We start from the raw sequence: 12299 nt of genomic DNA on the forward strand, positions 1-12299 counted from the left end.
TCCCACTATCACATCTCCTACCAGCCCTTCTCTGTTGGAGAGCAGCAGATCAAGCTGAGCTTGACCCCTAGTAGGCTCGCTTAACAGTTGGGTCATGAAGCTGTCCTCCATGCACTCCAGAAATCTCCTGGACTGCCTCCTCTCTGCTGAATTAAGTTCCCAGCAGATATCTGGCAGGTTAAAGTCACCCACAAGGACAAGATCTGAAGATCTTGAGACAGCCTCCAACTGTTTGTAAAATATCTCATCTGTTCCCTCATCCTGGTTGGGTGGTCTGTAACAGACTCCAGCCAGGATGTCAGATTTATTAGTTCTCCCTCTGATTTTAATCCACAAGGTCTCTACCCCTTCATCCCTCACTTCAAGCTCAATGGCATGGAGTGACTCCCTAATATACAGGGCCATCCCTCCTCCTCTTCTCCCTTGCCTATCTCTCCTGAAAAGGTTATATCCCTCCAGTATAACAGCCCAGTCATGCCTGTCGTCCCACCAAGTTTCTGAAATGGCAACTACATCGTAGTCCCCCTGGTGGACCAGGACTTCCAATTCCTCCTGTTTGTTACCCAAGCTGCGTGCATTGGTGTAGATACACTTCAGCTGGGCTCTCGATTCAATTGTCCTTAGTTTCCTTCCATCTCTCTCCTTCTCAGAGAGAGTAATTTCCTCACCCACCCCCTTCAGACCTAGTTTAAAGCCCGCCTAATGAGCCCTGCCAACTCCATTGCCAGGACTCTCCTGCCCCTCCTAGACAACTGCACCCCATCACAAGCCAGCAGGTCCGGCGCAGTAAAAGTTCCCCCATGGTCAAAGAACCCAAAACGCCGCCGCTCGCACCATCCCTTCAGCCATTTGTTGATATCGTAGGTTCTGCTATTCCTCTCTGTGAACTCCCTTGCCACAGAGGGAACTGAGCAGAACACCACCTGTGCTCCTGCCCCATCTATCAATTTCCCCAGGGCTTTAAATTCCTTTTTAATTGCCCATGTCCCCTTCTTTTCAAATTCGTCGCTGCCAGCCTGTATTACCAACAAGGGGTAATAATCAGAGGACTGGATTAGGTTAGGGATTCTCCTGGTGATGTCCCTAACCCGGGCACCAGGAAGGGAGCAGACCTCCCTGTGAGATGTGTTGGGACGACAAATGGGTCCCTCTGTCCCCCTCAAGATGGAGTCCCCGACAACTACAACTCTTCTCTTTTTCTTGTTTTTTGTGGAGCTAGTCACCACAGTTGGTGGTGACTGCTCCACCCTAGGCAATGTCTCAGTTGGATGCTCCTCATTGCTCTCACCCTCTTTACCCTCTGCATGCAGTGCCTCATACTTGTTGCGCAAGGGCAGGGGAGGAGAAGGAGAGGGCCGGGGAGGATTTCCCTTACTACCCCTGACAGGGATCTGCACCCATCCCTCACTGTTTCCAGGGGCAGATTCCTTAGCAGGGGGGATCTGCAGAGCCTGCACCCACAGATCCAGCTCCCTTTCATTCTCCCTTATTGACCTGAGCCTGGACACTTCGTCCTTCAGCTCGGCCACTTCATCTTTCAATTCTGCCACCAAGGTGAGAAGGAAGTTCACCTGCTCACACCTGGTGCAATTGTTCTCCCCTTCCCCTTCAGCAGCAAGTGAGAGGCTGTAGCACTCCCTGCATCCAGTGGCCTGGACTCCTGTGCTTTCCCAGGTCACGTCAGTCTGTGTGCACACGCTCCTCCTGCCCTTTGTAGCACGAGTGACAGGCATAGTGCACAGTGATACTGACAGTCGGAAAGAAAAAAAAAAAAAAAAATCTCCCAGCCTCAGGCAGGCTATCCCCGCGGAGCTTTTCACTCTCTCGGCTCGGCAGCCAAAATGGCGGCCGGCGCAGCACGTGGCGGGATTTTAAATCTCCCGCGGCTGACGTCACCAGCCCCGTCACAGTCCAGCCGCCCCCTCTGCTTACCTTATCGTGTCTCAGAACCACGGAGAGCAGCAGAACGGAGCAGCAAAACCAAACCCAGCAGCAATCCCCGCGGAGCTTTTCACTCTCTCGGCTCGGCAGCCAAAATGGCCAAATGCAGACATATTCATTTCCTAGGCTAACAGATCCACTGGCCTAGTCTGTATGATGTAATTACAGAAATTTCAAAAAACTTTCCTTCTGCTATCCTACTTTCCTCTAATCCCATTTTCTCCTTTTTTTTTTTATCCCAGTGATACCCAGATATACAGAAAAAAACCCAAGAAAAACCATCCCATGATATCCCTATATCCTAAAATCCCCAAATTGTCATATGACAAACCCTTAGCCTTATCTTATCTTACACTAAAAATCTAAAAATCTAAAAATCTATCAGCTGAAGGAAATTCAAGAAAAAGCAAAGAAAATTCAAGAGGATAATAATAATTCTCAGAAAAAAAGAAAAAAAATCAGAATTATCACAAAACTCATCCCATTGCAATTAACAGCTTCTCCAGTAAACTTCTAAACTCCAAAATATGTTGCCATCTAAAAGGCTTTCAAAAATATAGGACTGTCTTTATCTGTTTGAACACATGTATTAGGGAAAGGAGCTGACTGACACTCGTTAGCCTATCAGCTCTATCATTCCCTTCTTCTAGTCCAGAATCTGGTTGGTGACTTGTAATGTGGATTAGAGTGTTCATGCTCTCACTGAGAGAGGCAGTGTCTGAGTTCTAGTAAAAACTGTGCTACTCTTTCCTGTTTTGGTGCTTTTAGCAATGAATCTTCAATTCTAGCAATGACACCATAAGATGATGATGCCATTGACCACTGTTATGTCATGTACATGCTGCTTTCCTCTTTCTCCTACCCACGTCTGTGTATACTGTCTGTCCGCGTACAGGTATGGGGCTTAATTTTGGAATTCTAAACCACTGTAGGTCTTTAACTGCCAGGTCCTTCCAGCTGGATAAGCATTACATGTTTCCTGTAAACCCCAACAGGGTTCTGTAACAGTGCAGAATTGTAGAGGCACCAGTCCAACTGATCACTGGTCAGTGGTACACAAATCATAGCTAGTTCCTTTCCATCGATCTCAATGACCCTACAGTTACCTCTGTATTAGTGAGCAAGATTCTATGATTTTCCACTCATTGTTAGTGGCACTGGCATCTCTGCTTATCCCTAACAATTTCCCTCTCTTTCTTTTGACCATTGAGCAATGAATGCAAAAGATTTCACTGCCTATTGACACATAGTAGGAATTATTGGTAATGTGACAGGCGAATACGGTAGCCAGGAATTTATTGGCTATCAACTTGACTGCCAACTGCTGTTGGGTGCTTGAGATGCACCTGTGCTCATCCATGCCCTGCAACAGAGGCAGAAAATGGTTCTAAGTCCTCATCGGTTATTCTCAGTATCCTTTGAAGCTACTGAACATCATTCATAGACTTTTCATCATCTGTCAGTGTTGTCAAGTCTGTGTGTAAGTCAATCCTTTGAAGTCTGATTGTGGCCTCAGTAACAGTTCCAAAGGCTCTGCTGCTCCAGCAGAAACCTGAAAAGAGATAAGGGAGGAGGGAGAGGAGGAAGGAGGCGGGGGGGGGGAGGGGGGCAGGAACAGGCCCCACAAGCTGCTCCGCAGGCGGAGGTGGGGGGGGAAGGAGGGGGAGGAGGAGGGCTGGCAGCCCCAGCAGCAGATCTTGCCACCTTTGTCCTCCGCCCTCCATCTTGTCCAGCCCCCCAGGCTTGTTCACCCGATGACTGTTGTTTCTTTCCTTCCTTCCCTCTCATTTTCTCATCCTTCTTCCTCAGTATGAAATCTACTCTGAAAACTTCTAAACTGCTGTCTTTTCTCAGGCATTCAGACACATTCAAGACAGAAAGGCATAGAACATGAGAGAAAAAAAAGAAAAAAGGCAGGAGCTAAGCTCTGTGAGCTACTGAAATACTCTCCAGACCCCTGTAGCTTTACAAATGCAAATTATCCTAGCACTCTGAGACAACTCAGCTCAGGCAGACCCTAGATCTTTCCCACTGACTTTTGTCCCCAATGCACCAGTCCCACACCTCCCCTCAGTCCCCATGACAACACAAACACCCAGAGGAGCAAGGCAACAAGTCTGACTCTCTTCATCCTGGCTGAATTTAGCCCTCTAATTTTCTGGAGATTTGTCAGGAAACTTCTCGGTTGCAGGATGCATTCCACTGGGGATGGGGCAGGCGTGGTATGACAGTGTGGGGGATGGTGAAGAAGGGTGGATCTAAAAGGCTGCTCACCACATGGCAGGAAGTGCAGGGGAGGGGATTCCAGTTTCTCTGGCATGGTCGCTTCTGCCATCTCTTTTTTCTCTCTGCTGTTCATCCCTCTGTCCCTTCAGTAGCATCTTTTACCGCTGAAAGCTGAAAAGTCTCTGTCCTGCATTGCATGCTGTTGTTGGCAGGGGATATGGGGACGCGGTGGGGGGAGCTGCATTCCAGATGATAAAACAGACCCGGCAATCATGGAAGAGGCGCTGTAGCATAGTAGATTCACCACAGCAGTCAGTAGATTTGTCACAGCACACACAGCTGCAGCCAAGCTGCTCTTTACAGTACTCTGGGAAACTTTTTCAAACTGAGAAGCTTTCACGGCTTCTGCCGCTGGGTGCCTATTGGCAGCTGCCATTATGAGTGCCAGTGGGGGCAGTTCCTGGTCACGCGCAGCAGCCATTGCGCCTGTCGGCAGGATTTTTGTCCACTAAGGCAATGATCTATGTCTTGCCAGGAGGATTCAAGCGATTTTAACGGCTCTACAGTCAGCAGCAACTCAGTCCCAAGCGCGTCTCTCCCACGACTCTCCAGTGTTCCGGCTAGACCCGATACAGTCCTCTAGCCTCCTATGTGCTCAGCTCACATCTGGTGGAACATCTCTCTCGAAGAGTAAACACGTCAACGGGGACAGTGCCGCATCTGGTCCCATTGCGGCCTTACCTGTTTCACACTCGGAGTGCCCAGACGCAGCTCTGAGCTTCTGGCCTTCTTTCAGTGACACTCTCGGGTCCGGTGTCATTGGCTGACATTACTTTTTGATACAAAAATGTCCGCAGATTAGTCGGCCTTTACCGACCCTAGCTTACTGGTCCTACTTACCCGCTGGTCTGCCTCGGTCTGACTCGAATGCCTGATTTGTAGGAATAGGGGAATGGCCTGTTAGCAGGGAACAGCTGCCCAAGACGAAACAAAACACAGTATAGACCTTGGGCATGTAATGTGTGGGTCAGACAGACCTCAGAAGAGTAAGATAAGTAAGATCCTGTGGTCAGGACTGCTCAGATAGTTGCATAGCAACTTATATCAAGGAGCAGAGAAGAAAGTAGAAACAGCATCTTCGGCCTGAGCAGAGTATCAGCCAATCATATAGTAGTTACTAACTTTTACTGTAATTCTATCCAATCAGTGAGTAACATGCTAGCCCTTCTGATACAATATATACCTGCCTATTTTTCTAATAAAGTGGATTTTTGGCTTGCATCAAGCCGTTGCCCCGTCCCTTCATTGCGGCAAATGGTGACTCCCGACGTGATATCGGTGCTTATCATCCGGGATATGAGGACGACTGGCCGCAAGCCTCTGAGAACTGAAAGCTGCTGAAAGGAAGCAGATTGCAGGCCCGCACTTCATCACCTCCTCGAGATTGGTAGGTGAGCTCAGAGAAACTTAAACATGGGGAATCAAACCTCATATGAAGAAAGGGACGTTTATAAGCTCATGAAAGATTTTGTATATGAACATAAGAAAGATGTATCTGGTTATGAGCTGGAATTACTTATGAGATGGGTCAAGGATAAATTCCCTGACACTACAGAAATTACGGTTTTTGAGTCGGAACTATGGGACAATGTAGGGGTCTGTTTATGGGATCATTCTACAAATGGTGATTTAGAAGCACAGCGCTTGCTTGCACCATGGCGAAAGGTGTTTGAGGCTGTTAAAGAACAGGAGGGGAAGTCAGGGAGAGCACTTAATCCCTTAGACTTAAAGAAGAAGGGAATGCAGACGAATGCTCCGATTCAACCCTCTGCCCCTCCCTTGCCTTTTGATGCTAACGACTTGCCTACTCTATCGGCACCTAAGCCACGAGTGCGATTTGAGCCCGCTGTGGGAACTTCGCAATCAACATCATTTAGCGAAGATCATTTTGAGTTAGATCCCTTTGATCCCGAAAAGGAACCAGACCCTTATCTACTGGATGGTCATGATCCCCGTGTGGTGTGGGCAGCAATTAAACAACGAGCTTTAGACGAAGGGGATGCCGACATGGCAGGGTGTATTACGATTCCGCCCCGACCTGCCACAGTACCAGCCCGCATTATCGCAGCACCAGTGATCTATCCAGGGCGTGGCGGCAACCCCCAGTGGGAAGCTCTCAGCTTTTCAGTTACCAAAGAACTGCGCCGTGTTGCTGCTGATAATGGACTGGGTTCACATTATTTCGTGGGACTGCTTGAGTCTGTTTGTGAAAGTTACGTTTTAACACCTTATGATTTGAAGACAATAGTCAAATTGCTTTTAAATTCTTCTCAATACATGCTTTGGGAGTCGGGATGGCGTCACAGTTTAGAAACTGTTTTACAAAGGTTTGCAGCGGGGAATAATCCAGCCCTGCAAGCCTTAACTATGGATCATCTGATGGGCACGGGGCCGTTAGCCGATCCCGTTGCCCAGGCGAGAGATTGTCCGAGAGAAGCTCTGGACGCCACTACGGAGGCTGCTAAGCGAGCGCTCCTTAAGATTCCAGACACCCGTAAACCCCAAAAGGCTTTTACGACTATCATGCAAGGACCAAAGGAGTCGTTTATGGACTTCGTAGCAAGATTGCAGGAAGCTCTTGGAAAGCAGGTTGAAAACGAGGAAGCTAGAGAGATTTTACTTCAGCAATTAGCAATTGAAAATGCCAATGTGGACTGTAAGAAGTTGCTGAAATCGTTACCGAATCCAAAACCCTCCCTGGTTGAGATGATGGAAGCTTGTAATCGCTTCGGGACGTCCGATTTTAAATGCGAGACTATGGCGGCTGCTTTTGCCGCTGTGAACACAGGGGGGAGGGCGACTGCTTGTTTTGGCTGCGGGAAGCCAGGTCACATTAGGAAGAACTGTTATGCTCAAAAGGGGCAAGTGAATAAGCCTGTATCAATATGCCCCCGGTGCCAGAAAGGTCGCCATTATGCAGCTCAGTGCCACTCTAGATATGATAAACAAGGGAAGCCGCTTCAGGGAAACTGGCGGAAGAGCCCGGACCGGCGCTGCGCTCCGACACAAATGATGCAGCCGGCATACCAGCTCTCCGAACGCCAGTCTGCGGCTTGCAACGAGCCACATCAGGCAGTGCAGGACTGGACTTGGAAACCAAATACGCAGTGACTTTACTCGATTCTTCAGTTCACTTATTAGACACGAACTTTCAGGGACCTTTGCCAAAAAATACAACAGCTTTGATTTTGGGAAGATCGTCAACTACCCTGACTGGTCTTTTTGTATTACCAGGAGTTATTGATAGTGACGCAGAGGAAGTGAAAATTATGGTTTGGACACCACTCCCTCCCTGTACAATTGCAAAAAATAGCCGTATAGCTCAGTTGCTTTTACTTCCTAGGGATCCATTTAATCCTCAAACAGTGAAGAAACGTGAAGGAGCTTTCGGTTCAACAGGACTTCCAGAGGTCTATTGGACTCAGTCGGTGTCTAATGAAAGACCTATACAAAAATGCATAATGAAAAAAGCAGACCAGCAGGTTGTTTTAAATGGCATTATTGATACTGGTGCTGATGTCACTGTTATTTCTTTGGCCAAATGGCCCCCGGTATGGCCACTGGCAAAAATCTTACAGCCACTGGCAGGAATAGGGGGTGTGGGGAAAAGTCAGCAGAGTGTGGAATTTATACAGATTGTTGGGCCTGAGGGAAGGATTGCAACTGTTAAACCTTTTGTGTTGCCGGTACCTATGGTCCTGTGGGGGAGAGATGTCCTGTCGCAATGGGGTCTCACATTGGAAACACATTTTTAGAGAGGGCTACTGATGGGCGCGATACCCCAAAATTATCTTGGAAAATACAAATTCCTATATGGGTAGATCAGTGGCCCCTCCCTGAGGAAAAACTTCGCGCCTTGGAACAGTTAGTACAGGAGCAGCTAGAGCAAGGGCACATAGTGCCTTCTTTTAGTCCCTGGAATACTCCTGTTTTTGTGATTCAAAAAAGGTCTGGCAAATGGCGTTTGCTTCATGATTTAAGAAAAATTAATGATGCTATGGAATCCATGGGAGCATTGCAACCAGGGCTCCCCTCTCCCACAATGATTCCTAAAAATTGGGCTTTAACTGTCATAGATTTGAAAGATTGCTTTTTTAGCATTCCTCTTCACCCTGAAGATGCTCCTCGGTTTGCCTTTTCCATCCCAAGTGTTAATATGCGAGCACCTCTAAAGCGTTATCAATGGACTGTATTACCACAGGGAATGAAAAATAGCCCCACAATTTGTCAATGGTATGTGGCTAAAGCATTGTCTCCAGTACGTGAGCAATTTCCTCAGGTATTGCTGTATCATTACATGGATGATTTGCTTATTGCTGCCAAAGATCCATTTGACATGGAACGGGCGGTACAGGAGGTTTGTGTAGCCATTGAAAAAGCCTGTCTTTGTATCTCTAAAGAAAAGATACAGAGATTTGAACCTTGGCAATACCTGGGATGGAAAATAAGAGCTCAAACAATAACACCTCAGAAGGTTCAGCTGCAAACTCAAGTGAGCAATTTGCATGACATTCAAAAACTACTAGGTTCTATAAATTGGCTACGGCCTCTTCTGGGTATTTCTAATTCTGATTTGGCCCCACTATTTGAACTCCTAAAAGGTGACATTAATTTGTCTGCCCCCCGTTCTTTGACTCCAGAAGCAAAGAAAGCCATTCAAAAAATGTGTGAAGCCATACAATCACGACAGGCTCATCGTTGGGACCCTGACCTGCCACTGTTTCTGATAATTTTGTGGGATGATGTTAAACCTTTGGGTCTCATCTTTCAATGGGATTTGAGCCTGAAAGATCCATTGTTACTTCTTGAGTGGGTCTTTTTACCCCATCAGCCTTCAAAAACTATTTATTCCCAGCCAGAAATGTTTGCTCATATTATCATGAAAGCTAGGAATAGGGTAGTTACCCTAACGGGCAAACAATTTTCAGTCATTTACACCCCACTTACAGATGCTTATTTTATCTGGCTGATGCAGAATTCCTTACCATTTCAAGTGGCAGTCCAGGGGTATGTGGGTCAGTTTTCAAATCACCCACCACCCCACAAATTGTTTCATTTATCTTTTGCTCTGGCAGAGGAACCTAAGAGAAGCCTTCAACCACTGGATGCGATTACCTTTTTTACAGATGGGTCAGGAACATCACAAAAGTCAGCAATAGTTTGATGGGATGTTAATATGCAAGGTTGGAATTCAGAAGTTTCTTTATGTCCAGGTTCCCCTCAAATAGTGGAACTAGCAGCAGTAACACATGTGTTTCAATTACATCATGATAAGCCTTTCAATTTAGTCACTGATTCTGCCTATGTGGCAGGGATTGTTATACGTGCTGAAGCTGCTGCACTTAAAGATGTTTCCAATCCTCACCTTTTTGATTTGCTGCAGAAATTGATTTTTCTTTTAAATAACAGACAACATTCATTTTTCATTATGCATATTAGATCTCATACTGACCTCCCAGGATTTCTTGCAGAAGGGAATCGTCAAGCAGATTTACTAACTTTACCAGTTTTGACTTTACCTGATCGAATGGCTCAGGCTAAGCTCAGTCATATGTTTTTCCATCAAAATGCAAAAGGCTTAAGAAGGCAATTTGAATTGTCTGCTCAACAAGCAGCAGATATCATTGCATCCTGTCCAGATTGCCAACGTACCATTGTACCTACAGGTAGCGAAGGTGTTAACCCTCGTGGATTAAACAGCTTAGAAATCTGGCAATCAGATGTGACCCATGTTCCAGAATTTGGATTGTTTAAATATGTACATTCTTCTATTGATACCTTTTCTGGAGCATTATATGTCTCCTGTCACAAAGGAGAAAAAGCAAAGGATGCAAAAAAGCATTTTCTTAGAGCCTTTGCCATGTTAGGAGTGCCTCAAGCTATTAAAACTGATAATGGCCCTGCCTATATTTCTCAATTCTTGCAAAGCTTTTTTTCAGAATGGGGAATTCGGCATGTCACTGGGATTCCACACTCCCCTACAGGGCAATCTATCATTGAGAGAGCACATCAGACTTTGAAATCTCTTTTGCAGAAACAAAAAGGGGGAGGAGGGATTTCAGTGACACCTGAAGAAAGATTACAAAAGGCTCTTTATGTTTACAACTTTTTGAACAAAGAGTCAGTCCTCTAGCCTCCTATGTGCTCAGCTCACATCTGGTGGAACATCTCTCTCGAAGAGTAAACACGTCAACGGGGACAGTGCCGCATCTGGTCCCATTGCGGCCTTACCTGTTTCACACTCGGAGTGCCCAGACGCCGCTCTGAGCTTCTGGCCTTCTTTCAGCGACATTCTCGGGTCCGGTGTCATTGGCTGACATTACTTTTCGATACAAAAATGTCCGCAGATTAGTCGGCCTTTACCGACCCTAGCTTACTGGTCCTACCTACCTGCTGGTCTGCCTCGGTCTGACTCGAATGCCTGATTCACTGTTCAGGCATCATATGTTAAAACACCAGTGGAGCACCTGGGTAAAATGACTCTTTGTTCACCAATATGTCCACCTTATTTCTGTGATACAGAGACTTATATGCATTCTTACAAGAGGCGTGCTCCACCAAGATTGGTTACATATAGAGGGTACAGGGTTACATGTAAGGCATGGATAGGTTAATATACCGTAACAATCTGAGGGTCAGCCTCTGGGCCTGGCTAAACTCTGCCCACCATGCAGCTGTCACTCCACCCCTGCAGCTGCATGTGGGGGGAAGCAACCCAGCGCCTGGTATCTTAACTCCCAAGGATGCTCCCAGCATGGGTTGCTCATGTTTATCATCTTGTGTCCTCTGCTAGCAAGAAATTCTCCAACATATAGAGAGGATGCATAATATAAAATTCCCTTCTGCAAATGGCATTTTTCCGGGGACTTCACTTGTAGTTTGAAGACTCATTCTCCAGTGTTCAACAGTCAAAATGGCCGTACATTCTTCGCCAAAAGCCACCAAGGTCCTTTTCCTGTGGAGACACAAGTATACCCTTTGCCCCATGTTACTAATGGATACGTACCTAAAATTCTCCCAGATTCTAAGTCATGAATCATAACAGGTGTCTTCTCCTTTTTCTCAAAAGAATCATTGGCATTAAAATGCCTAATGATGAGAGGATTATTATCCATGAGTGAGCAGTTAAAAAAATTAAAAACATATAAGGCCTTTTGTAGTCTTTCCTCTGGGGTGGCTGCCCCTATTTCCCCTTTCTGTTGTAATAACAGACATTCGAGTATTTGATGGGCACATTCAATAATTGATTGCCCTGTGGGGGAATGAGAGATGCCTGTAGCATGAGTAAGCCCCCAAGTGGAAAAAGATGTTTTGAGTGGCTGCTGAAGTGTAAGCAGGTCCATTATCAGATTTAATTTTTTTATGGATTCCTAGAGTTGCAAAAGCTTGAAAAAAGTGTCTACAAACATATTTGGATTTCTCACCAATATGACAAGAAGCATAAAGAGCACCAGAGAAGGTGTCAATGGGTGAATGAATGTATTTACGGGAGCCAAACTCAGGAAAATGTGTTACGTCTGACTGCCACAGCTGTAAGCTTTGAAGTCCCCGTGAGTTCACCCCTGAAATGCCTGTTGGAAAACTATATTTTTAGCAATCTGGATAAATGGCAATAATATCTGCAGGTTGTTGGGATAAGATTTCAAATTGCCATTTTAATCCTTTAGCATTTTGATGATAAAAAGAATTACTTAATTTTGCTTGCTCTAAGCAGTTTGACAATACTTGAACTGGATAAGTCAACAAATCAGTGCACCTGTTCTCTTTAGCAATAAACCCTGGTAAAGAGGTGTGTGAGCGAATGTGTATCACAAAGTAAGGATTCAGACACATATCTAAATAGAAGACTAATTCCTATAATAGGGAAAATAGCTGGAGGTTGCCCATGTTCTTAAGAACCGCTGCTTCTGCTCATTGAACTGTTCCTGTCACGTACACAGAATTGGTTACAAGATAAAGTGGTTGAGAGTTATTGCGAAAAATCCTGACCACTGCAGCTAACTCCACTATCTGAGGAGAACCTGATAGCATAGAAACATCTGTTAGCCATTGTTCAGAAGTTTTATCCCACC

This window comes from Pogoniulus pusillus, chromosome 2 (genome assembly GCF_015220805.1).
Source record: "Pogoniulus pusillus isolate bPogPus1 chromosome 2, bPogPus1.pri, whole genome shotgun sequence".
Lineage (NCBI taxonomy): Eukaryota > Metazoa > Chordata > Aves > Piciformes > Lybiidae > Pogoniulus > Pogoniulus pusillus.